This window comes from Protopterus annectens, chromosome 9.part0, assembly GCF_019279795.1.
Source record: "Protopterus annectens isolate FY-2018-M chromosome 9.part0, PAN1.0, whole genome shotgun sequence".
NCBI lineage: Eukaryota > Metazoa > Chordata > Ceratodontiformes > Protopteridae > Protopterus > Protopterus annectens.
The window spans coordinates 1,533,326,678-1,533,354,285 of NC_056743.1; positions in this window are offsets into that span (position 1 = coordinate 1,533,326,678).

Sequence of the window (27,608 nt, forward strand, 5' to 3'; positions counted from 1 at the left end):
TCGCTGTACTTCCTCCACCCGGGGAATCCCCAAGAGATGCTCTGGTGCATGCTTGGCCTCCCGGTCTTCTTTATGCTTATCCGCCCCTTCCCCTGATGCTCAAATTTCTGCAGAAAGCCAGACGGTTGGGGTGCACGATAATCCTCATTGCCCCATTCTGGCCTCGTCAGGCATGGTTCCCTTATCTGTGGTCTCATCTAGTGAATCCTCCCTGGATTCCAGATCCCCTTCCGGATCTGATATCTCACCCCCTGGGCCTACCAACCCCGAACCTGGACAACCTGAAGCCCGCAGCTTGGTTGATCCAGTTCCACTGTTAGTTCGGACTCCCGGTATCTCTTCCCAGGTCAAAGCGATCCTAGTGGCTGCCCATAAGCCGTCTACTAGGAAGGTTTATCGTAGCAAATGGAAACGTTTTTCTTTTTGGGCTGAGCATCAGAACTTGGATCCTTTCCCAGCTCCGTTACCAGCTGTGCTGGATTTTCTGTCGGGGCTGTTTGATAATGGGGCTAGCTCTTCCACAGTCAAAGTACAGTTGGCGGATATCGCTCATTACCATGTTGGATGTGATCTTGGCCCTCTAACTTCATCCAGATTATGTAAGGCCTTCTTAAAAGGCACCTTCCTACTAAGGCCTCCGGTGAAAGATGTGATCCCTCCTTGGGACTTATCGCTGGTGCTCCAGGCCTTAACAGCTTCTCCCTTTGAGCCTGCTGCCTCGGTAGATCTCAAGTTCTTATCCTGGAAAACAGCCTTCCTTGTCGCTATCACATCGGCAAAAAGGGTTTCAGAGCTTCAAGCCCTTTGTGCCAAACCTCTGTACTTGATTTTCCATAAGGATAGTGTTTTCCTCAGGACCAATCCCTCTTTTCTCCCCAAAATTGCTTCCGAAGCTAATATTAATCAGTCTATTAATTTGCCGGTCTTCTTTCCCAACTACCAAAATAAGGGCGAATACAAGTTACACTCTTTGGATGTATACAGGCAGTTGAGATTTTATCTGCACAGGACAGCCGGTCATAGACGTTCTGATCAGTTATTTGTGTCCTTTGCTAAATCCAGTTTGGGGAAAGCTATTTCTAAAGTCACACTATCCAGGTGGGTTTCTCAGTGTATTCTTTTGGCGTATGAGAGTTCTGGCAGGCCTGCTTCTCAGGGAGTCCATGCCCATTCAACTCTGTCTGTTTCTACCTCTGCTGCTTTTTGGGCTAGAGTTTCGTTAGATGACATTTGCTCGGCTGCCACGTGGGCCTCATCTCACACTTTTATAAACCACTACAAGTTAGATCTGATTTCCAGAGGGAGAGCATCCTTCGGCTCTGCAGTGCTCTGGAACATCCTTCCTTGAGGGCCTCCCAAGGTTCAGGTAGCTGGGGACTCTGTCCCATAGGTTGATGCACAAATGAAGTTAACTACTTCAGATTAAGAAGTTATGTACTCACCATAACGTTCCATCTGAGTAGGTAAACTTCATTTGTCAGCAACCGTCCCTCCCTCCATCCCCCTGTCCCTTTCGGATGTTCTTTGATATTCCTGCTTCACGGTAGTTTGTACCCGGTTACCTAGACAGGTTGTGTTTCGAAGTATGGAAGTGCATTGTTTAAAGTCTGTCCATGATTTTGGACCTTTGTCCTTACATTATTTTTGGCTTTGTCCAGAATTTTTGTACTAAGAGGTTGAGATATATTCTTGTATGGCAGTGGTCTTCTGACATTCAGTACTGGATTTTTTTCCTTCTCAGAACCTGTGGACAATTGAATTATTTTCCTTTTGCATACATTTAATGTGCAGTATTTCAGATAAAATTAGATAATGAAAGCATACCACAACCAAAAGCTGCCCATTTTAAAAAAATGAATGCTACTAACAAGTAAATAATAAATGTCAAATCTGATCTGCACAGACTTGCATTTACAAAGCAGTGTTAAATAGGACTATGACAGAGACTGGTTCTACTTTATTGCATTGACCTTGTATGTGCTTGCCTAATTTTCCTCTGAACTTATTGACTCTGGATTTGGTTGTTTTTTTTTTTTTTTTATTTACTGTTAGAGTCTTTCACTTGGGAACAGCTTCTGACTTTTGGCCTGTTTGGTTGATTGGGTTTACTCCAAGGAAGATATTTGCTTTAGTGAGTGTGGCCTGTTAAGTAGGATTTCACTATTCAGCTGTATGCTGACTTTCTGAATTCTTAGTCTGTCCACAGATGTTTTCTGCTTATATTTTGTCGGATACAGATGTTTTGAGACCCAGTCAGGACCCAGTGAACACAGCACTCCTGGTAATTTATTATTTTATTTTTGGGCTGCAGACTTTATAAATGGCAGTTATCTTTAAAAACTATCAGCATGTATTTGTAGCTTTTTTGGCTCTCTTATCATGGACTTTATCATTTCATCTTGGCAATTAAAGTTGACTTTGTGCTTCTGAAAATTCAAGCCACTGTTCTGAGAGTCAGGCTTTAGTGTCAACTAAAACACTATGTTCAGGCTTTGTTGTTCCATCTCAAATTGTGTAACTTTCCATAATGTTTGACCATCTTTGGAAAATAGTACTATGTAGGTTTGTTGCCAGCTTGAAATGGCTTTGATGAGGATAGTGTTTCAACGTTTTGCCTATGTAATATGATTAGAATCTACCTGTGGCTCTGAGAAACAATTCAGTAGCATGTAGAGCTCTGTGAAAAAGATGGCCACTGTATACTTTTGAGTCTTGTTCTCTTTTCTTTTTCTAAAAATTTGTTATTAGGTGTTTGGATATGAATTTCATGTCTAGCATTTTGCATGTTCTGTCAGCACTGTGATAGCAAGCTTTAATCAACATGCTCATGTCTTGTAATATTTTGTGGTACTTGCATATTATCGCAACCACATATTCTCAGCAGCACGTTATTTCAGTGACAACGGAATATCATGCTGCCAAGAATACTGTGAATGCGTGGTTATAATAGGAAGTACTGATCACTTTAAGCTTGTCTACAATATTTTTGGGCACCGTATTTAAGATAATACTGTTTTTTTTTTAAATATAACCAAGCAAAGATAAGATATTTCAGAAATAAATGGTAAAAAAATGAAAACCTTTTTATGTCCGATTCTATTACAAACCGTTATAAATTGTGTTCTTAATATGTGTTAATCAATGAAATATTTACAGAATGTTGAACTTCTGGGCCATTTCTTAAAAGCCCTTATCCTTTTCTGAAAATCCAAAATCCTTTCCTTAGCAGACAAACTTGCTTAATAAAGGTCAAACCAATTTCTGCTTTAAAAATGAACCATTCAAAATCAACTGAGTCTCATTAAGTATAATTAAGTGTGGTTGCATAACAGCCAACCAATAAAGCGTGGTTGCAGTAATACTTTCTCAAAAAAGTAAGCAAGTCTGCTTATGTTTTTAATGTGGTTGCGATAATATCTTATTTTAAAATATAGGCAGAAGACTTGATTAACAGCACACTTTCTTTAATTGCTTAAAAAAACTTGAACAAAGTAGATTTACTTTTTAAAACAACCACACATTCACGGCATTTTCGGCAGCATGAAATTACAGTGAGAATGGAATGTTGACGAAAATGCAGTGAATGCTGACAATGTGTGGTTGGGATAATACTAAGTACTTTTTTTTTTTTGTCTAAGGGGGGAATGGGAGAGCTATGACCTCTGAATTTGTATGTCATTTTTCTTTAGGCTTTTCCTGTTATCACTAACTCACTTCTCTAGTTTATTTGTGTAATGTCTCCAACTGCTTAGGTTTTTACATACCTTGACAGGGATAGACCCCATTCCTAAGTCAAAAGTTCATGAAATCAGTTTTGCTTTGGTCTTTGACATTTGATATAAGTGCTCTTCTCTGCACCCGTAATGTTCATGGAATAGGCTCTTTTTGCAGTTCATATGGGGTTCTTTTTATTAGTAGCATACTTAGATATGTTTGAAGATTCTTTTTATTGCATCCAGCTGTGCCTACTACAACTGGAACTGTTTGTGTATCCTTATTCCCTATTACTGTAGTTTCTACTTGCAAGTCCTGGTATTTTACAAATTTATGTCTTTCAGTTCATAAGACAGTGTAGTTACTGGGTGTAGCAATTTAAGTAATCAAGACCATTTCTGTTTTTTTTTTTGTTTTGTTTTGAATTGCAATATCTGGCCTGTTTCTTTCTACCTTCATAGTTGCTGAAATGAGGTGACCCCACCTAATAATTACTTCATCATTTTCAACTTTCCCTTGCAGTTCATGTTTCCAATCGCACAATAACTCTTGGTCAACATGTGGCTGCTTCAGCGGATCTCTGTACTTCTTGCCTTAATTTTGATTTTTCCATTTATCTTTTCATTTTTCATGAACTTGTTCTTTGTATTCTTCTGCTGCCACCTGGTTTTTATACACATTTGGTTAAATTTCCAAGCCTGCTTGTTTCCTAAATGTTTCTGTTAACGTAAGTAAATAAATCATCTTAAACTTATTTTGATCATGTTTTAGAATTTTCAAAATGTTTTGATATGATGTCAATAAATACATATGCAGTCCCACAATCACTGGCCTATATTTATAGTCAATTTCAAAGTGGTCCATGCCTCCTTCAGACTGAGATATATATAATCTTGACAAACACAGGATCTTGTATATCATTTGATGGTCATGGAACAATTTTCTTGTTTTCTTGTCAAGCTTATCCAGCTCTTTTTTGTGGCCAGTCACTCACTCCAAAGCTGTAAGTTAAAACAGGAAATGTAAGTTGATTTATTCCTAGATGTCAAAGCAGATGTTCTTTGTGTTTTACTGTTGCAGTCATCACACTTGGGGTTATCTGCCTGCAGGTAGCCCTCAGTCGGCCCGAATACCAGAGGGTTAGTATTTCTGTGTCGGATGCTGTCGCTCCAGGACTGACGTCAGGGGTATAAAAACAGGCAGCCGATGCCATTACATCAGTCTTTCTTGCAGAGGAGCCCAAAGCAGAAGCAGTTTGCAAGTGCCGGTTGGCCCCTACCTGAATTTTCGTTTATGAATTGAATAATCCTGAAGTCTTCTAAAGCTAAGTATCCCGTTGAGGATCCTTTTTTCTTGCTCTAACCTATGTCAGAAAAAGTTAACAATTGTCTTGCCTGTGGAAAGGAAATACCTCTCAAAGATTTTCATTCTTACTGCGTTACCTGTTTAGGCCCAGACCACGATGTCCCTCGCTGTCGGTTTTGTGACTTGTTTAATGCCTGAACCATTCGTCGTCAGGCTTTCTTTGTCACTAAATTCTTTCGCTCTTGATCTCCATATTCCAAAATGGCTTCCGAAAAAATGTAAGGATAAAGACAGAGACAGACCACATAGGTCCAAAACTGCCGACGACGCTTCCATTAAGCTAGTCTCCAGTCCGCCGGTACTCAGTGAGGTGCCTTCGCAGCCCCTGATGCCCACTTCAGTGGATTTGCAGGCCTCTACCGAGACCCATTCATTGTCTGGTATGCTGCAAGACTCTTCTTCGACTATGGAACCTGCAGATGTCTCTACCTTGGATGGGTCTGGAGCCGCTGAGCAGGCACCGGTTTCTGAAGCAGTTCTTTGCTCAAGCGATGTTTGACTGAAACCGATGACTTTTTTAACCAAAACTACAGAGTTTCTTAGGCCCAGAGTATGCACTACGCCTAGAAAACTGATAACCAAAGCACATGCACCTGTTCCCATGCCACAAAAACATATGCTTAGAATGGCCGAAGACCTTATTACGTTGATTAGGGGAAGTCAGTCTTCCCCTGCTAAGAGACAGAGTTCAGTCTCCTTCAGCTTCTACAAACCAGGAGTCCGATGACTTTAAGATTTCTGATTATGAAGACATGCCCTTATCTGCTTATGAGGATTCAGATGCAGAGGAATCCATTCCTTCTGCCTCCCCTCCAGAGGATTTTTCTTTTGATGAAACCTTACATACCTTAAGAGAGCATTTCCCCTGGGAATGCCAAGACAATCCTCAGTCCAAAAAGAGACTCAGAGAATTTCTAGAGTTGCCTCAGCACAGACCTTTAGCAGTACTCCCAGTCCTAGATGTTGTGGATGATGTTTTTATGGAATCCAGTCTAACTCCTGACACTTTACCTCTTGACCCTAGGAAACCAGACAGGTAATACAGAGTACCCGACTCTCACAAATTCCTTTTCAAGAATCCTACTGCTGACCCGGAGATCATTTCCCAGGGGCCTAAAGGTATCAAGGCTACTACAGCCAAGAATCCCACCTCTTCGGACAGGGATTCCAGAGCTTTGGACAGATGGGGTAAAAAGGTATATACCTCTGCAACTCTTACTATTAGGGCATTGAATTATCAGTTTCACATGCTGAAATACCAGCAATATATGGAACTTATTAAAAAGTGGCAACCTTTTCAGACTCTGCAGAGAATAAAGAATTGCAAGAGCTTATGCACTTTGCATGCATACTTTGCAGTGTGGCTTTGATGCCGTAGAAGCATCTTGCCGGGCAGCAGTTACTGGCTCTGTACTGAGAAGACATGCTTGGCTGAAGGAACAAACCTTGCCAGACCATGTCAAATCAAAGTTACTAGGCGCTCCTTTGAATAAGGACTGTTTGACACCAAAGCAGAAGAGGTTCATAAAAAGATGGAAGAAAACGCTAAGTCTATGTAGACTGTCAAGGATATTTTGCAAGTGCAACCCCCTAGATTAAGTAGACATTGCCCTTCCAAACACTGGTCCTTTCCAGCCCCCTCCAGGCCTTCTCAAACCAGACCCAGGGGAAACAGACCACCCAGACTACAGTCTTTTGGTATGCAGAGATCTAAGCAATGGAGTGCCCCCACCCCTAAAGCAAGGAGTGGTAAGCCTCCTCCTTATGGAAAAAGTTCACAATGACGTATTTACTCCACTTCCCAGCCCCGCCCAATTGCTTGTGCCCCTAGAAGGAAAACTTGCCCTTCATGGAAAAAACTGGATGCCCATCATTCAGGACCAGTGGGTCCCCAACATTGTATCCCAGGGGTACAAATTCTGTATCCATTCACTGCCAACCCCAAGAGGGTCCCCAGATTTATTTTTATTTTTATTTTATTTCCAGTTTGATTACCGGGGAAGTCACTGGGCCCAAGGGACCCGTTTTCAGTGGAGGCCTGGGGAGAAAAGCTCCAAATACATAATACAGTACAGATATAGTAATACAGAAGTGTAAAGATATATTATCTAGAACAATTTGCAACAAATGTACATACAGTGTTGCACAATAGTCAGACAAACATCATTGTAGATGATCTTAAGGGTTATACAGGCTCATTTATGTGAGCACTCATTGCATAGTATGTGGGGAAAACACTTTACATACACACCTTTAAAGTAGAAATATAAAACCTTTACAAGTACACATTTAAAGTATGAAACTATTTACAATATTTACACAGTTGTGATGAGGGGTAAGTAGCTCTAGAAATTGGAGAGCTTGGATACAGTCATAGAAAAACAAGCTACGGGAGATTTAGAGAGCTTTGGAACCTGGGAGAGAGGAAACAAAAACCTTTTATGGGCAAGTAGTTGGGTGGATTTAGGTAGGGTGAAGGCAGGTGCATTTCCATTTAGTGGACAAGTATTTGAAAAGCTGAGTTTTGAAGTTTTCTGAGTTTGGTATAGTTCTTAGAGTGGAGGGGAGAGAATTCCATGTTGTACCTAGTGAGAAAGAGAGGAGGAGTTGGCCAGCAGGACGTTTGGGCTTATGGATAGCTATCAAGTTTTGATTTTCAGATCTGAGAGTTCTATTAGGGGTGTAAGGAGAAGGATATTAGTTAAAGCTGGACATTTAGAAGGGTGAAATAAGACTCTGTGAGCAGTGGTGAGTTGGAGGTAGTTTAGGAGTTCTAGCCAATTCAGAGATTGTAGGTTAAGGCAATGATGGGTGGAATGTTTGGATTTGGTAGCAAATTTAGAGATTTTATTGTAGCAGTTTTCTAGTTTGGAGGTGATGGAGGAGGACAGGCTGTTTAGGAGAGGAGCTCCATATAGTAAGGAGGGCAGAAGACAGGTAGTGGCCAGAATGTGCCTAATAAAGTGTGAGAGAAAGTGATTATTCCTGTATAGCATACCAAGTTTTTGGTGGGTTCTCTTAATATTTTGCAGAATGTGGATGCCAAACTTAAGGTATTCATCTATAGTAATGCAGAGTAGTTTGGCAGATGGAACCACTTCTATAGGCGAGTTGGTTTGACTCTGGACTCTGAAAGTATATTTGTTATAGGAATGAGCCTTTGTTTGGGGGGGGGCAGTAAAATTTTAGATATATTGGCATCGAGAGAGAGGTGGCTTTGGTGCATCCAGTTTTCGGTGGTTGAAAAAGCAGTTTGGGTTTTAGTGAGCAATTCAGAGAGGTTAGAGGCAGAGCAGACCAAGGTAGAATCATCTGCACATTGAATGATTTTGGCATCAGGAATTGCAGAGTGAAAGTTATTAATAAAGATGTTAAAAAGCACTGGCCCTAGGATAGATCCCTCAGGTGCACCACTAGGAGTAGCTAAGAATGGGGAGGTGGAGTTTTTCTATTTAACTGACTGTGATCTGTCTGATAGGTAGCTGGAGAACCAAGATAAAGTACTTGGTGAGAGATGAAGATTTGAGAGATGAGAGAGGAGGTGTTTGTGGAAAACAGTATCAAAAGCTTTGGACAAATCTGGCAATACAGTAGAGACCAGGTGTTTAGAATCTCTGGCTAGATTGACAGCTTCTACGAAAGACAGTAGGGCGGTTATGGTGCTGTGGCCTGGGCGGAAGCCATGTTGGGTAGGTGTAAGAAGATGTTTTGGGTTAGAAAAGGCATAAGTTGGAGGTGGACTCACTTTTCAAGGATTTTAGAGATTGGTGAGAGCAGTGCAATAGGGTGGAAATTTTAAATAACTGGTGTTTTTGTCTACTTTGTGGAAAGGAAGAATATAAGCTGAGTGCCAGAGTTTGGGGACATATGATTCCCTTAAAGATCTGTTAATAATGATGATGATTGAGAGAGCTATACCGTCAGCAGCACATTTTAGGAAAGAGGAGGGAATATTGTCAGGGGCATTAGAGCAAGGTTTAAGATTGCATAGAGGTTTTTTATAAAGTTAGTGGAGACAGGTTTGAGGTCGAACATAAGGGAATGATTATTAGGGGAATTAGATGGGGAAGAGTGAGAGACTGTAAGGTTGTTGTTGGGGAATGTCTTGGTTAGGTCTGATATTATTTCTATGAAAAATGAATTAAAATCTGAGCTGATTTCAAGGTCTGATTTACTAGGGTCAGGACCGGGGTTATTCTTTGAGCCAGGATTGAGAAGTGTATTTATTGATTTCCAGAATTGCTTAGGGTTTTTCTTGTTGTTAGACTGGAGCCTAATATAGTAGGATTTTTTTTATCCTTGGTGATTAGCTGTTTTGCATGGTTATGAAGTTGTTTGTATTGAAGAAAGGTATTGGGCAGGTTATTGTTTTGGTAAAGCTTCCACAATTTGTCTCTTTGGTGCATAATTTGTTTAGTATGCTTGGATAGCCAAGGAGCTGTATTAGTTTTTATTGTTTTGTTTCTTAGTGGGGCAACAGAATTTAGGGTGTCTAGGAAGACAGAGTTGAAGTAGTCTATAGCTCTGTCAAGTGGGAGGGTTTTTAGAATTTGCCAGTCCATTTGTTTAAGCATATTGGAGAAGGTTGTGGGGTTAAAGTTACTAAAGTTGCGAGTAAGAATGTATTGGTGCTGGTGAGGAGAGGAGTTAGTTCTGCATTGAATGAAAGCTGGGAGGTGGTCACTAATGGAATCAGGAATTGTGCCAGAGTTGGTTATTTTATTTGGATCAGAGATTAGGATCCAGTCAATAGTAGATCCCGGGGGGTTAGTTTTGTTAGGTCGGGTGATAGGGTAGATTTTTTGAGTGAAGTTATAGAGGTTAATGGATATGGATGGAGAGGGACTATTGACCTTGTTCCAGTCAATATTTACATCACCTACAATGTAGGTTTCGTATTTAATTTTAGTAGATGCCCAGTGGCAGATATCTTCGAGGATAGAGATGTTACCAGGAGATATATAGAGAGCAATAAAGCAGATGTTTTTATGTTTGTTCAGTGTTACTGAATTGAGGAATTGGAATTTGGAGGGGAATTAAGGTAAGTAGGTCAGAGTAGACTAAGGCAGTGCTGCCACCTTTTTTATTTAATCGGTCATTTCTAAGGATGTGAAATCCTAGGGGCAGGATCTTTGAATTGGACATATGGGGTTTAAGCCAAGTTTCAGAGATGGCTAGGATGTCTGGTTGGTTATGGCTTAGCTAAGCTTGAAATTGGTGGATTTTGTTGTTGAGACTCTGTGCGTTAATTGTGAAGATGTTTATGGAGTTGTAGGGGGTGGGAGGTATGTGGGGAAAGAGGTATTAATAATGGTATTGGGACTGGGGTTGGGGTGGATATCACCGGCTAAGACTAGGTTGTTGAAGGAGTTAATCTTGAGCCATTTGTATTTGAAAACAGAATTTAGGAAGATCTAAGATTAGTTTGTGTCTGTTTTGTAGCACAGGTGAAGAAGATTTTAGTGTGGAATAGGTGTAGAGGCTTAGGCTGGAAGAGGGAAGGGGAGATAGAGAGAAAGTGAGAGTAAGGGTAAAGGTTGGTGTGTATGGAGGTTATTTTTGTAGGTAGAATTGGGCAGGCATTGGAGGAGAATGAGGTGGTATAGCATAAGGGAATTCGTAAAAGAAGGTGGAGGTAGGGGGCCAGGTGGGTGTGGAGGATTATGGAAGGCATGTTTGTGCAAGGGGAGAAAGATTATATGTAGTTGTGGAGCAGAGGAAACACTATAAAGGAGTGAGAGTTTAGGAAGAGGAACAGATTTCCTTAGAATTGCAAGAAGGGGAGGGGACTGTAATTGATTAGGGAAGTGGATAGAGTGAATGTAAGTAAGTGGGCTGGCTATAAGTGGGTGGAGTAAGGAGGAAAAGTATCTATTGATTATTTAGGGGGGGTGGGAGGGGATGGGAAGAATAAATGTAGGAGTAATGGGGCGGGTGGGAATTGGGGGCAGGGTAGGGGAGCGGAGTGCGCCCACAGGGTGAACAGAGCGGGATACAAGTAAAGGAAGAAGGGTCTGAGAGAACAATCTGTGAGCTGCTGATAGCTGGGTTGCTACCAGAAGGGAAAAAGGGTAAGTATAGAGCTGGAAATTCTATGTTACTTATAGTAGGGGGAAGAGCTGGGTGCAGTTATTAAGCAAATTGGTGGATCGACTAGGGAATGTAAGAGCAGTCTTAAACAGCAGAGATATGTATTGAGAGATTCTAGGAGGGAGAGAAGAGATTGGAGTGTGAGAAACAAGCCTAGTAGAGGGAGCAACCTGGACAGGGAAATGTTACAGCTGAGCTAGAGATAGGAAATAGCTATTATAGACATAGAGAAGACTGTGTTAACAGTTGCAGGAGGCAGCACAGGGACAGGAAGGTTTGTTTATTAAGGAGTGGAGAGGGGTATGGCTGCTGGGTATCCTGGCTTGGTCACTAGTTTTAATACTTTATAATTAATGGTATTTATGTATTTAATAGTATTTTAATAGTTAGTATATATGTTTAATATAACACACATGGTATGTTAGTAAAACTACAACTTTATTGCTAGGTTTGGGAAACACATACTTTCTTGCTTCCAGTGGTAGCAGGATTTTTGACTTTAGGATGGCAAGTTTCTGTAGTTTTAAGGATGAGTGACTAGTAAAATTTGTGGGGATCCTTATTCTCCAGGCAGGTAGACCCTTAATCTTAGAGTAGGATAGGAGAATGGGAAGAGAGTTAAAGACGCTATGGCTAGGAACGCACAGCAGCCAGGGGGTATTCCAGTTATTAAAGATCTTCCTCCAAACCAGTGGGCAGAGGCTCAAAACTGTACTTTCCCTGCTCAATATCAGAGCTGTTCAGCCAGTTCCTGTAGAACAGAGGGGTCAAGGATTCTACTCCAGACTTTTTCTGGTACCAGGAAAGAGGGCTTCTGGCACCCAGTCCTGTATCTTTCAGTTCTCAACACCTTCCTGGTGGTACCAAAATTCAAAATGCTTACCCTGCAATAACTTCTTCCCATGCTAGCCAAGGATGCCTGGTTAGTCACCCTAGACTTAAAAGACACATCCCCGTAACGGAGTCATGCAGGAAGTATCTACGTTTCAGGGCAGGATCTATGCATTATCAGTTTTCTGCACTTCCCTTTGGCTTATCTGCTGCGCCCAACTGCAAGCAGAGAAATATCCAAATTTACACGTACTTGGACTGCCTGATTCAGGCAGACAGTCAGGAATTGCTGCTGCAACATCTGACATTTGTGAAAAACCTTCTCACTTCCTTGGGGTACACCATCAATGAAAATAAATCAAAACTGGTACCCAGTCAAAAGATTGTATTCCTGGGAGCAAGCTTGGACACAACTTCCCAGATGGCATTCCTCACTTCAGAAAAACAAGTCTATCTGACAGACTACTTCAAAAAACTGGCCACCAGAACCCAGCTATCTGCAAGAAAAATACTGCAAGCTCTAGAGTTCATGGCCTCATGTATACTGCTAATTCCATATGCAAGACTGCGTATGAGGAAACTTCAATGGTACTTAAAAAGTCTTTGGTGCCAACATTCTCAGGACCTGGAAACTGTCATTCCTATCATACCCTGTCTAAGGACAGAGTTCCTTTGGTGGGCAGAAACCTGCTACTACAACAAGGGACTGCCTTTTACTCAACTCCATGCCGCCCAGACTCTAACCACAGACACATCAGACTATGCCTGGGGGGCACACATGGACGGCAAATGTATTCAGGGCCTCTGGAGCCCACGTCAAATTAATCTGCACATCAACCAAAAAGAGATGCTAGCTGTACAGAATGCACTGGCAGCTTTCAGATCCCTACTCCTCCCAGGACAACTGCTTATAAAAACTGACACCACAGTTATGTGGTACATCAACAAGCATGGGGTAACCTATTCCTACCCACTCTGCAGGTTAGCCATGGCCCTGTGGAACACGGCTGTGGACATTCAAGTCCATCTGCAAGCTCAATTCTTGCCAGGCAAACAAAACTCACTGGCAGACGACTTAAGCAGAAATCTCCTAGACCCCCACAATTGGCAATTGGAGCCCAGCACCTTCAACCTTCTGATTCAGAGATGGGGGACCCCAGAGGTGGCTCTCTTTGCCTCCCCCTACAACCATCAGCTCAACAAATTCTGCACCAGGACTCCTCACAACAGGCCCTGGAAAGTGGATGCTCTATCTTTTCAGTGGGTGAATCTCTTAAGTCTATGCCTTTCCCGCTCTGCCCTTTCTCTCTCAAGAGTATTACTCAAGATAAAACAAGACAGACCAAGGACAATTCTGATTGCCCTGGATTGGCCATGTCAGCACTGATACCCCACTCCTGTGCCGTCTGACACCGGTGCCACCCTGGCACCTATGCCAGAAACCAACCCTTCTCTCTCAGCAGGAGGGACAGATTTTGCACCTGCATCTGCAAACCCTAAATCTTGCAGCCTGGCTTATTCCCTGAATTCTCCCCTAGCAACCCTAAGCAAGCAGGTGCTGGACGTCATTCTTGAAGCCAGTGCAAGAAAATCCTATGCTGATAAGTGGAAAAGGTTCTGCTCATGGATTCAATCTAAAGGAGAGCACACAACACTGCCCTGCCTGCCTCTAATCATGGATTACGTAACAGATCTACTCCACCAGGGCCTGTCCTTTTCCTCCATTAAGATACATGCCTCCGCCATTTCTGCTCATTACAACACTAAGCCACCTCTCTTCTCGCACCCTTTATCAAACAGTTCCTGAGAGGGGCAAACAATTTAAGGCTACCAAGGAGTGCATCAAACCCTGTCTGGGACCTTGACTTTGTACAGGAAATGCTCACGCCCCCCCCCCTTTGAGCCTGCTGCGTCAGCAGAGTTAAAATTCCTCTCTTGGAAAACAGTCTTGCTTCTAGCCATCACTTCAGCTAGAAGAGTGTCTGAGCTACAAGCACTTGTGGCTGTGGAGCCCTTCATTATTTTCCATGCTGACAGGGTTTGCCTCAGGACTAACCCTTCCTTTATGCCTAAAGTGGTGCCCAGTGTGGCTCTCAACCAATCCATCCATTTGCCAACCTTCTTCTCTAATCCTCAAAATAAAGGGGAAAGGATCCGGCACTCCTTGGATGTGCACAGACAGCTCAGCTTCTACCTTGATCGGACTAATCCCTTCAAAAAATCTGACCAGTTACTAGTCAGCTTTGCAACAGGGGCAGAGGGCAAGGCCATTTCAAAACAAACTATTTCCAAATGGATAGCACACTGCATCCATTTCTGCTACAAGCACCATGGGAAACCAACCCCTCGGGGTCAGAACACATTCCACAAGGGCAACATCTATCTCTTACAGCATTTCTCAGGGGAGTCCCTACCAGGGACATCCTGGAAGCTGCGACCTGGAGTTTTGTACACACCTTCACCAAGCATTACCACCTGCCTATCTTTTCCAAATCCAGGGCAGGTTTTGCTACAGCAGTCCTGCAAGGAATACTAGCCAGCCTTATCTCTTCTTGACTGCCTCCACCCTTCTTCAGCTGTGGGAATCTACCCAAGTGTGATGACTGCAACAGTGAAACTCGAAGAACATAGTACAGTTGTGTACACTTACCATAAATGTAGATGTTCGAGTATATTCAGTGTTGCAGTCCTGGTTTCCCTCCCTCCAGCCCCCTGTTTTTTTTTTCTGTCTCTCTCTCTCTCCTCTCTATGGCTACTAGTCACCCCTTCTGGGGTATTGGTATTTACTTTTTACTGGTGGTGTTTTCCCCACCATAACTTATCTCCCTATTTGGGGGGCTCCTGACATTTGGGGCAAGAAAAACTGATGTAATGGTGTCGGCTGCCTGTTTTATACCCCTGACGACCTGACGTCATTCCTGGAGTGACAGCATCTGACGCAGAAATACCAAGTCTCTGGTATTTGGGCCGACTGAGGGCTACCTGCAGGCAGATAACCCAAGTATGATGACTGCAACAGTGAATACACTCGAACATCTACATTTATGTTAAGTGTACACAACTGTACTTTTCCAGTATTAATTTTAGTCTTCTGAAATATTCTTTATTGCCCCTTCATCCCAAGATATTTGTACACCCCTTGTTCTAAATCTTTCATGTTACATTCCTCCCCAAGTTTTATATTTTCTCAAGTCTTAAGTTTCCCCTTTCAAATGTTGCTTTTGCACATTTGTCAAGACCAAATGAAATTCCTGTGTTATCTGAAAAGGCTTTAACAACTTGTAGCTGCTCTTTCTGTTTTATCAGATGAATTATAAAGTTTTAGGTCATACACAAAAAGCAGATGGTATATCTTTTCACTTGATGATTTTCTTTAGGTCAGACTGAGTCTTTGATGTAGGCTATTTGAGCAAACAGCTTAATGGACTTGAGAGCAAGACAAAACAGTAGTGGTGACAAACAAATCACCCTGAAATATTCCAAGCTGAATTTTCACAACCTGGATAGAAATTTGTCCTTTTTTGTGGTTCATCATTTCTTTATAGAAACTGCAATAAAGTATACCAGTGTGTGTGAGATGGATGTTGTACATCTTTAAGCATTCTATAATCCGGAGTGAGGAATACTATCAAATGCTTTATGTAATCTATCCATGCCATTATGAGATTCCTGTTCTTTTTTTTACAGATCTCCATTATGACTTTGTTTAACAAAGCATGATCTTTTGTTTCATATGAATCTCTTTTATTCCCCTTCTGTTCTATGGCCATGATTTGTTTTTATCTAAATAACTGTTTCCTCTATCTGCATCAGTTCCTATATATAACTTGTATGTTGGGAGACAGGTTATTGGTCGATAGTACATAGGGTGATCTGCAGGTTCACTTTTAAGTACGAGTACGGTTTTCCCTGTTGTTAACCAGTCTTGTACAATTTCAGGGTGTACATATAAGTAATTTTTCCCAAGGTTAAATCAAAGTGCAAAGATAGCAATATATTTAATCAAAAGTTAGGTATAGCATCTGTACCTAGCATTTTCCAGCTGAAAGCCTTTCTTAACTTCATCTCCATTGTAGTTATTTCATTACAGTATGTATTTTCTATATCAGTCTCTTAATTGTTCTTTTATCCACTCAACCTCCTTTGGGTCCTCATAAATATTTCTCTAGAATGCATTAATTTCCTCTGTTATCGGGGTATCTCAACGGTTTTCTTTCCTAGTTCCCTAAACTATTTGTTTTGTATTTCTTTCTATTTCTTAGTGTATCTACTAAGTTTTTCAGCCTGTGCAGAGATTTTTAATTTGTTAGAGGTAGTATAACTTAAATTCTGATCTGTTTTGATGTACCTTTGTAATAGCTCGTTCACTTTTCTAATAGGTCCATAAGTGTATACTAGGCTAACAACTACTAGTCCCCTTAAAAGCCTAGCCATGCAACACAAATGTGACAATTTTTTAAAATTGATTTCCTTTTTTCTTTTTTTGTATTCTTCCAATAATGATACTTTTTTTCTTTAACTGTTTCACAAGTGTTTGTAATATGTGTTTCCATGGTGGTGATCTATTTATCCCTTCATTTTCCTTTACTAAACTATGAATCTGAAGTAGGCAGACTTCATTCGTCTGCAACCTGTGGGTATCGGATCCGACCTCGGATCCGAGCCGGCAATTCAAAAGCTTAGGCTCCGAGCTCCTAGTTCCTCCCTCTTACCCATAACCCCTTGCCAAGCCCTGACTGACCTCAGATTTCGTTTGCCGCTTTTCAAGTAGCTACGGATTCCAGAGCTCCTGGCATTTGTTGAAGATAAGATAAGAATTTTTGACAGAAAAAGATTTAAAAATCTCTATTTTTGTTGTTGATATAGTTAGTATTGAGTGTGTTTAGGCTTTCCTCTCTGTTTTATTTAATTATTCTCGGGTTTTGCGTAGTTTGTTTGTGTGTGTGTTGTGTTAGGCCTTAGGGTTGTGATGTCTGAAGCCCATAAGGCTGTTTTCTCGAAATGTACCGAGTGTGGCCATAAGCTGTCCCCAGCGGATGGCCACACTCGGTGCGTTAAATGCTTGGGGGTTGAACACCTGTCATCTGGTTGTACCATTTGTGCAGGGTTCAACCCCCGGGCTTTGAGGGAGCGGAGGTCGAAGCTGGTGCTGGCGGGTCTTTTACCTCCAGATACCGCTTCGGCCTCTGCCCCTTCCACTCAGCAACCTGTTGCTGTGGGTTCTCCCCCTCCGGCTGGGACTCAACCTCCCTCTAAGTTGCCGGAGGGGAAGGAATCCTCTAGGGAGAGAGAAGAAGGAGAGGCACAGGGAGAGGCACCACAAGCGGAGAGCCGAAACTTCCAGTTCGGCTCCTCCATCTAAGCGGGCCTCCCCTGTGCCTTCTAGCTTTCCTCCTCCTCGGCTCCACTCCCCTCGGTTCTCTCCTGGACCCGAGGAGGAGGAGGCTAGCCCTTCTAGGAGGTCTCCGAGGCGGCTCTCTAGGTCCGCTTCGGTGGCCTCCACCAGGTCAACCTTTTCAATGAGTGAAGCTGATATGGACCGGATGATGAGGAAATTCATCCAGGCCCAAATGCAAATGGGAGTGCTCCTAGCCCCCCCCCATCCGGGAGGGGCTTTGACCCCTTTTTTCGCCCCCTTGGCTCCTTCTCCGACCCATACCACGGGTTCGGAGCTGTCGGCGCCGGGCAGATTTGGATCCGGGGGTGGGTCAGATCCGATGGGTCGGCGCACCTCGGATCCGTCTCATCCCTTGAGTGCTTCGGGTACTTCGGACCCGACCTCGAGCCGAGGCCGAGCCTCGGATCCGAGGGAGCTGGTGTGTCTTCGCTCCGTCCAGGTCGGAGCGCACGGTCTCGGATCCGACGGTTTCGGCTCCGACTCCGATCCGTGTGCCGGATCCAGTGGGGTCGGCTCGGGCTTAGAGAAGCTGGCTCCCCCTCGGCTTCGACGTAGTGGAAAGGGCACTGTTGAGGACATCCGGACCCCGGTCCCTGCCACGGCTCCATCCCGCACTCCCTTGCAGTTGGGCCAGGCCCCACCAGCCGGTCCCAGGGACAGCCCGCCTCGATGTCCCAAGTGGTTCCCTTGGAACATCCAACTGCTGAAGAGTACTCCTCGGACAGCCCCCCCGATGAAGTACCTCGGAAGTGTAAGTGCAAAAGGAGGCACATGGACTCCCCCGAGTCCGTCACTGAAGACACAGACTTGGATGAAGGGGAAGGCTCCCTAGGTCACCCCTGAGGACGTCTCATTTGGAGACATCATGGAGATGTTAAGGATCAGGGGGTGGTCTGCCCCAAGGCTTCCTCGGACGAGTCTGTGTTCTTGGAGGCATTCGAGGCGGGCCCTTCTACCTCTTGGGTGTCCCCTCCTGCTGACCCCCTGGTGGATCTTATTTCCATCAGGGCGTGGAAGGATCCGGACACCATTGAGCCTATCCCTAAGCGCCCAGACCGCATTCTTTCCCCTCCATCGGACCGCACCCACTGGAGTAAGGGTCCCCCAGTAGATGCCATGATGATGGCTGCAGCCACGAAGAGGGAATTGGCCCAGGAGAGCCCCTCCATGCATCCTCCGGGCATTGGGAAGCGAGTTTTTAGTTCAGCAACCTTCTCCTTGAGAGCGCTGAACTACATGGCACATGTCATTAGGATGCAGCGGGATCTGATTAAAGAATACGCTGCATCTCCCCCGGAGTCCATGTCGAGTGAGGATAAACAGGTATACTCCACCCGAATGGCCACTCTCAGATCAGTTTCCAATACATCTATGCAGCTGCTTTCTCATGCTACTGAGGGAGCCGCTAGAGCCAGCGGAGCAGGCCTAGTCATGAGGCGACAGGCCTGGCTCCGCCATTGTGATTTTGCAGAGCCCTTCAAGGCGACCTTCGAATGCCCCTTCGATGGTTCTGCCTTGTTTGGCAAGACTGTTCGCGAGACATTAGTCCAGAGCGGAAAGGACGGGAAGACGCTGTCTGCCGTCGGAGTCCGCTTCTCAGCTCCCCAGAGGTCCTTCTCTAAGAACCAAAAGGGACAGAAGAAGATGTGGTTCCGGAAGTCGCAGCAGTCCCAACCTGCTCCGGATAACCAGTCCTTCCGTGGCAGAGGAGGAGGGGAGGTCGTCGTGCTAGAGGCAGGGGGGCTCCTGGCAACTTTGGGTCCAGAGAACCTTTCTCTGATAGACCAACACAGCAGCCCTGAAGGGTTGCCCGGCTGTCCGTCTCTGGAGGCAGTCGGGGGGCGGTTTTCGAGGCACCTGACTTCTTGGGAGTCCATAACAACAGACAGTTGGGTGCTTCGTGTCATATCCAGAGGATATTCAATTCCCCTATTCAAGGTTCCCAAATCTCGCAGCCTCCCAGATGTTCCACCCGACCAAAGGGAGGCGGCAGCTGTCGAAATCGAACAGCTGCTAGGAAAAAGAGCTATCCAGCGCATCCCCTGAGATCAAACCGGATTAGGGTTTTACTCCAGGTTCTTTTTGGTGCCAAAGAAAACGGGGGACTTAAGACCAATCTTAGACCTTTCCCAGCTGAACCTGTCAGTAACCAAGCAAAAGTTCCGGATGGTCACCCTGCAATCTATACTTCCCCTCTTGAGGGAGAACGACTGGATGTGCTCCATCGATCTCAAGGACGCGTACTACCACATTCGGATGGACAGACGATCCAGAAGGTTTCTTCGCTTCCGGCTGGGAGCCAGTCATTATCAGTTCAGGGTCCTCCCCTTTGGTCTCACCTCAGCCCCCAGGGTGTTTACCAAGGTGCTAGCGGTGGTAGCGGCCCACCTGAGGCTCCAGGGATTACAGGTCTTTCCGTACCTGGACGACTGGCTCCTGACGGCATCATCAAGGCATCTTCTGTGCTCAGCCAGGGATTACTTTCTTCAACTAGCACCAAGGCTGGGCATCACGATCAACTGGGAGAAATCTTTTCTGAACCCCACACAAGTTATAGATTTCATAGGAGGAAGACTAAACACCAGATCAATGCGAGCCTTCCTCACCCCAGACCGTATTGCCAACCTGAAGTGTCATTTGACAGCGATCCTGCAACCATCTCCAACTGCAGCTTCGGTCCTGGGGGCCCTAGGTTCTATGGCGGCAGCTATTCCGCTTCTCATTCATGCTCGTTTACGCATGCGGGTTCTTCAATGGACCCTTCAGGTTCAGTGGTCCCCTCTTTGTTCCTCTCTAAATGCTCCGATTGCGGTCAGCAGGGCGTGCAGGGACTCCCTTCTTTGGTGGCTTCTTTCTCCGGAGCCCCTGGCAGGGAGACCTTTTTGCGCTGCTTTTCCCCGAGCCACAGTGACCACGGACGCTTCTTGCCTCGGGTGGGGGGGGCATTCTGCAGGAAAGATTGTCCAAGGCACGTGGAATCCCACAGAGACGTCATTGCATATAAATGTCCTGGAAATGAGGGCGGTGCTCCTAGCGTTGCAAGCACTTCACCACGTTCTTCCTTCAGGGACTATTGCGATTCAGACAGACAACATGTCGGTAGTCTGGTATATCAACAAACAGGGAGGAACCAGGTCTAACCCCCTTTGTCGAGAGGCCATGAGAGTCTGGGAATGGGCAATTTCCACCAAACACTTTCTGGTAGCAACGCACATTCTGGGAAAGTCCAACATCCTTGCGGACAAGCTCAGTCGCACCATCCTTTCTCCACACGAGTGGTCTCTCAACCCTCAAGTAGCGAAGAAGATTTTTGCCGTTTGGGGCAACCCTGTTGCAATCTTTTTGCCTCTCCCTCAAACGCCAAATGCGACAATTTCTTCGCTCTGCTTCCCCCACCAGGGGAGTTCCCGAGAGATGCTCTGGTGCATGCTTGGCCTCCCGGTCTCCTTTATGCCTACCCTCCACTTCCTCTGATGCAGAGGCTTCTGCAGAAAGCCAACAGTTTGGGGAGCAGAATGATTCTCATTGCCCCGTTCTGGCCTCGACAACCTTGGTTCCCCTTCGTATGGTCTCACAAAATCAATCCACCCTGGATTCTGGATCCAATTTCGGATCTCATCTCCCACCCTCTGGGAATGTCGGTTCCCAATCTGCGGACCCTGAAGTTGACAGCTTGGCTGCTCCAGTTCCATCCTTAATTAGGACTCCCGGTATCTCATCACCGGTCAAGGCCATTTTAGTGGCAGCTCATAAACCTTCCACCAGGCAGTTTTATCGGAGTAAATGGAAGAGATTCTCTATTTGGGCAATACAGAGAACTTTGGATCCTTTCTCGGCACCTATGTCAGCGGTGCTGGATTTTCTAACAGACCTCTTTCATCAAGGGGCTAGTTCTTCCACGATTAAGGTACAATTGGCAGCTATCTCGCATTATCACATTGGTCATGACACAGCTCCCTCATGACGTAAATTATGCAAAACATTTCTCAAAGGAGTTTTTTGTTGAGGCCTCCAGTCAAGGAGGTTGTACCACCTTGGGACTTGTCTTTAGTTCTGCAAGCCCTTACTGCTCCTCCCTTCGAGCCTGCAGCTTCTACTGATTTAAAGTACCTTTCCTGGAAGACTGCCTTCCTGGTAGCTATCACTTCAGCCAGAAGAGTGTCTGAGCTTCAGGCTCTATGCGTCAAGCCGCCTTACCTTTCTTTCTTCCCTGATAGGGTGTGCCTCAGGACCAATCCTTCTTTTCTCCCGAAGGTCTCTTCTGAATCCAATATTAACCAGTCAATTAATTTACCTGTGTTTTTCCCAAGTACTCAAACAAAGGAGAATACAAATTGCATTCCTTGGATGTTCATAGACAATTACGTTTTTATATTAACAGAACAGCTGGTCACAGGAAATCAGATCAGCTGTTCATCTCCTTTGCTAAATTTGCTCTGGGTAAAGCAGTATCTAAAGTCACACTATCTAAGTGGATTGCTAATTGTATTCTGCAGGCATATGACACTTCAGGTAGACCTGCTCCTCAGAGGGTTACGGCTCATTCTACTAGGGCAGTTTCCACGTCAGCCGCCTTTAAGTCACGTGTATCATTGGATGATATCTGTGCGGCAGCTACTTGGGCCTCGCCTCATACTTTTATTTCTCATTACAAGGTGGATGTTGTTTCTAGAGGAAGAGCATCCTTTGGCTCAGCGGTGCTCCGAAACATCCTTCCATGACGGCCGCCCAAGATTCAGGTAGCTAGGGACTCTGTCCCACAGGTTGCAGACGAATGAAGTCTGCCTACTTCAGATTTAGAAGTTATGTACTCACCATAACGTTCCATCTGAGTAGGTGACTTCATTCGATGCAACTATCCCCTCCATCCCCCTGACCTTTATAGAGCGAGTATTTATGCTGTTTTAGTGTACTGTTGTCAGTATTTTGAGGCAAACTCAATCTGAGGTCAGTCAGGGCTTGGCAAGGGGTTATGGGTAAGAGGGAGGAGCTAGGAGCTCGGAGCCTAAGCTTTTGAATTGCCGGCTCGGATCCGAGGTCGGATCCGATACCCACAGGTTGCATCCGAATGAAGTCACCTACTCAGATGGAACGTTATGGTGAGTACATAACTTCTAATTCCTTGGTAATAACTTGCCTGTTATTAGTTTTGCTGCATAATAGTATATTCTGTTCATTTCTGCTCTCTTTATAGCTCTAATTACTTTAATTTGGCTTATTAATGTTTTGACATCCTGTGTCTGTCATACATCTTATTACATTTATCCATTTTCATCAACCTTTGCAGGTCTTCTCTTAAATTATTTTCTTCCTGATTGAGAGTTTCTTGTGTGTCCTGCTCTTTCTGCCCCTGTGTGGAAATATCATGGCTTTGAAATGACTGTTATATTTCATTTTGTGAAATATCTTTACTGCTTACAACATTTAAATGATATTCCCTACCACTGCACTTCTCTACTTCCTCAGACACTTCTTCAAGCTGTACTTGTTTTAAAGTTCTGATGTGTCCTTTATAGTTAGGATTCCCATTCAGATCCTTCTATAACTTAATTTTCAGTTCCCTCCATTTCTCTATCAAGCTGGTTACTTTTGTCACTGCATTAGACATCTGTGCTACTGTTCCCCCCCTTTTTTTGTAACACTTACCATGTCTGGGTGTCTTTACTTGGGAGCGCTACAGAATCCTGAAAGCCCGAAATCCTCAGACCAACAATCTCGAAAGTTCAAAATACTGAAAAGTCAAAATACTGAAAACACACAGGATACCAACACTTACTATATTCCAGAACAAGTGCATACAGAAACATATTACCATTCAACTGTATGCAGGAGGGCAAGCCCCCCTGCACCCCCCCCACCCCCTGCTACTTAAATATATCAACCTCGAGATTGCACTTCACTACATTAAGTGCAGTCTTGGAGTTGATATATTTAAGTACCTGGGGGGTGAGGGGGTGCAGGGGAGCTTGCCCCCTGCTTATACTTGAAGAGTTATATGTTTTGCCTTTTATTTGTTTCTGCATGTACTTGTGCTGGAATATAATAAGTTTTGGTATCCTGTGTTTTCAGTAGTTTGAGTTTTCAGTATTTTGAACTTTCGGGATTTTGGTCTTCAGGATTTTGGGCTTTCAGGATTCTGTAGCACTCCCCTTTACCTATATGTATTTTCAAATATTTTTTACTTTGTTTTATGATTGTCTAACATTTATTTATTTCCTGTGTATAGTAGGTCTTGCTTCTTTTCTTGGGTCCATTCCTTTTTCTCTTTAATATTGCAAATACCTGTGGACATTTTCTCTCTTAGTACTTCATTTCTTTGCTCCCTTTTCCAACTCACTCAATGTTTTCTTGTCTACATAGTGTTTTGTTTTTATTCGATCAGTCAGCGGCTTTAAATTGGCATCCATAAAGTTTGACTTTTTTTCTATTTCAATGATTTTTTTCTTCTGTATTTCCTCTTGTTTTTGAAGTGTAGCCCCTTTTTGGGAACTCTAGGTTGGATAGAAGAAACAAAAGATCTTTTTTTTTTCTTTTTTACCTTGCGTCCATTTCTCTGTTTCCAGGCATCTTGTCCGGCTAGTCAGTTTTTAAACTTTTTGTGGACTTTATTTTTTTTGCCACAATGGGACTTGTTAGTATATCTTTTGGATCAAGGCCTAACACTGCAGTAAGATCTCTCTCATTCTTGGAAGACTTTACATTAGTCTTTCTACCAGCCCTAAACAGGGCTGGGCACTTTTTCATCCTGAAATAAGTATAAGTGAGTCAAACCACCAAGCTCCAGCCAAATAAATGTCCAGAAGATATGTAAAACAGCAAACAGTTTATTGGAAAAAGGTTAGCGCTTTTGTGGGGTTATGCTTGAAACTCTGTTTGGGGGAAATGGCATGTTGATACAGAAACAGGGTCCTTATAAACCGAGTGTTTATTGCCCACCTCTTGCAGTGTCTATTGAGTCTTTTTTCAAATTATGTGAAAATTATATTTTTGCATCTTCAGGCATTTTTAAGCCGAAGTTTTGTAATCTAAATACTGATGAAAATAATGCTTTGCAACAACTACGAACTGAACCTTCTATCAGTATTAGGCCTGCTGATAAGGGAGGTGCAATTTTTGTACTGAATAGATCTGATTACGTAACTAGTATGTATACTATGCTAAATGATGTTTGTACCTATAAGAAGGTTTTAGAGAAAGATGTTAATAGATGTATTACTAATCTGAAGAATGATCTTTATGATTTGTTGATGTGTGGTCTTATTTACCTTCATCTGTATGAGTCGTTGACCATTGAGAATGCCCTTATTCCAACAATACTTGGGTTGCCCAAAATTCATAAGGATAGTCGCAAGCCTCCACTCCACCCCATTGTCTCAGGGCGCAGCTGAGTGACTGAACCTCTTTCCAAATATGTTGAACTAAAACTTAAACCTGTACTTAGTGAGTCTCTATCAATTTTAAAAGATACTGAACATTTTCTGTCTAGTTTATACTCCTCTACAAATGGTGTCGTACTTGATAATGTTTTTCTGACAACCTTGGACGTGAAAACTCTATTCGCTGTTATACCTAATGAAGTGGGTATTGATGCTGTCAGGTTGTTTATTTTTCATCACGGCCATTTCTCGCATAACATGATTACTGTTATTTGTACTGTGCTAGATTTGATTCTATGTAATAACTGTTTTGTGTTTGAAGGTCAGTATTATCTGCAACAAACTGGAGTAGCCATGGGCACTCCCTGTGCCAATAGCTTTGCTAATTTGGCTATGGCGCAGTGGGAGAATGAGCATGTTTATAATGATAATCAGTATAGACACTTTATCAAGTACTATGCTAGATTTGTTGATATTTTTCTCTTGTGGGGAGGTAGTGAGGAAGAACTTTTGAATTTTGTCAGATATCTTGAAAGTACCACAGACTATCTAAGGTTTAGTCTAAATTACTCTTCCACATCTATTGACTTCTTAGATGATACTGTATTAAGAAATACTGAAAGCACCCTTGAGACGCAGCTCTACAGGAAACCCTGTTGGATGAATAGTTTACTCCATTGGTCTAGCATGCATCCTTCGCAAATTTTTTCTGACATTCTTAATGGCCAGTGTTTAAGAGCCTCTAGGCTATGTACCAACAATGTGGCTTTTCAAGAGACTATTTATAAAATGGGTGAAGGCTGTAATGTTAGAGGGTACTCACAAACCTCAATAATAACTCCAGGACGATTGCTTTATCGAATCGACACACTAGAGATGCTCCCCATTTTTCTTCAAATAATCACACTACGAATAAAAGACAGGTTGGTAACATGGGTTGCTCTCCCAGGATATTTTTTAAATATTCTAACAATATACAACATTACTGTAATGTTAATAGAAAAAATTGGCTTGTTCTTTTAGCAGATGAAAATGAAAGACGGGTGGTGGGAGATTATCCCTCCTTTACATTCAATAACATGTCACTTAAAAGGCTTTTATGTTATGGCCCAAGATCTGTATGTCCCACACCCTCAGGGAAGGGTTATAATTGTAAAGCTTGCTCTGCTATTTATCTAGATCCCGGTTTTACACACCCTGTCACCGGGCATGTTTTTACACCTAGATTTGTGGCAACATGTAGGAGCAGGAACTTAGTTTATCTTGCTACATGCTGTTCCTGTAATGGTTTTTACATTGGTAAGACCACACGCCAGCTGAGGGAAAGAATTCTTGAGCATTTAGGAAATCTACGCAATTAGGTTATATTTAATGCCCTAGCTAATCATGCCTTATCTTATCCAGGCCATAGTGCCTTTTTCTTTAGGCTTCTGCAAGTGCTACATCCCAGCAGAAGAAGAGGTGATTTTAACAACACCGTTGAATTGTGTGAACTAAAGTGGATTATCTCTATGAGGGCTTATGAAACCTCCAGGCCTTAACAGTGGCACTTCCTTTAAGCCTGCCTTATTAGGCAGAAGATGATGTAAGATGATTTTTGGTTTTTAATTGGTTCAGTTTTAATTGTTTCTTACTGACTGGCTGAGTACTTTTTAAAAATATGTGATTTTTATTTTCATTTTGTATTTGGTGTGATGAAGTGGTAACCCCGCAAAAGCGTTAACCTTTTTCCAATACACTGTTTGCTGTTTTACATATCTTCTGGACATTTATTTGGCTGGACCGTGGTGGTTTGATTCACTTATACTTATTTCTGGATTTGTTGTTTTGTTCTGTGAGTCTCTTTTAGCAGTTGGGATAACTTATATATATATTTTTTTCACTTTTTTATCCTGGTATGAGCACACCCAGCTCTTTTTTTTTTTCCCCATGATATATGTGAAAGTCTCTATGTATTAGTTTTGCTCTGGTGGGATTTAGTAAACAACAGGCTCACCATGTGAAGGTACCTACCAAGGCTTGAGGATGATTTCAGTTCAAAACAAACCTTCCTTTTTTTCTTTTTGTGCTGATTTCATCTCTTCAGCCAGTGCAATTAGACTTTTTTGTTAATAGTAAAATACCTTGTTTATTCTATTGCAGTTTATTATGCATGCTGGCCTTTAGACTGCATAACTTATTAACACAGCATTGTTTTAGATTTAACTTTGAAAGCTCTACTTGGTTGGTCCCATGGCTGATGATATTGACTAATTAAGAAAAGTCCTCTTCATAGATCATCAGATACAGTAAGTAAGTGTATGTTATGCCTAATATGAGGAATCATCCTGAATAATTAATGTTAACAAGAATACTATAAAAAGGAAACCTTGGTTTCTCAAAACATGGACATTTGAAATAATGGAATATACTACTGTCTTAATTTATTGTGAAGTAAAGACATTACAGATAAAATGCATACTGCAAGGGAGGATATGCCCACTAAGTATATTAACTCTAAAGCTGCTGTAGATTTGAAAAAAGTTGCATTATAAAATATAGTACAACCAGCAAGTTAGTATATGTAAAGCAAGGAAATTCTTTAAATGATTGATTTCTTATTGCATTTAGTATTTTCATCCCTTTATTTCACATGATAATTCTACACTGCACTGCATTTATATTTCAAATTTCTGTGTTTTATATTCATTTTATATTTTTTTTACTTGCTATCTTAAGAGGTTTACCTACTTTCTTTTGAAGTACAGTAGTTTGATTGACAGATTATCAAAAGGTAAATTCCAAAAGCCATTAATTGAAAACACAAAAAACACAAAACTTTTTTTTTTTTTTTT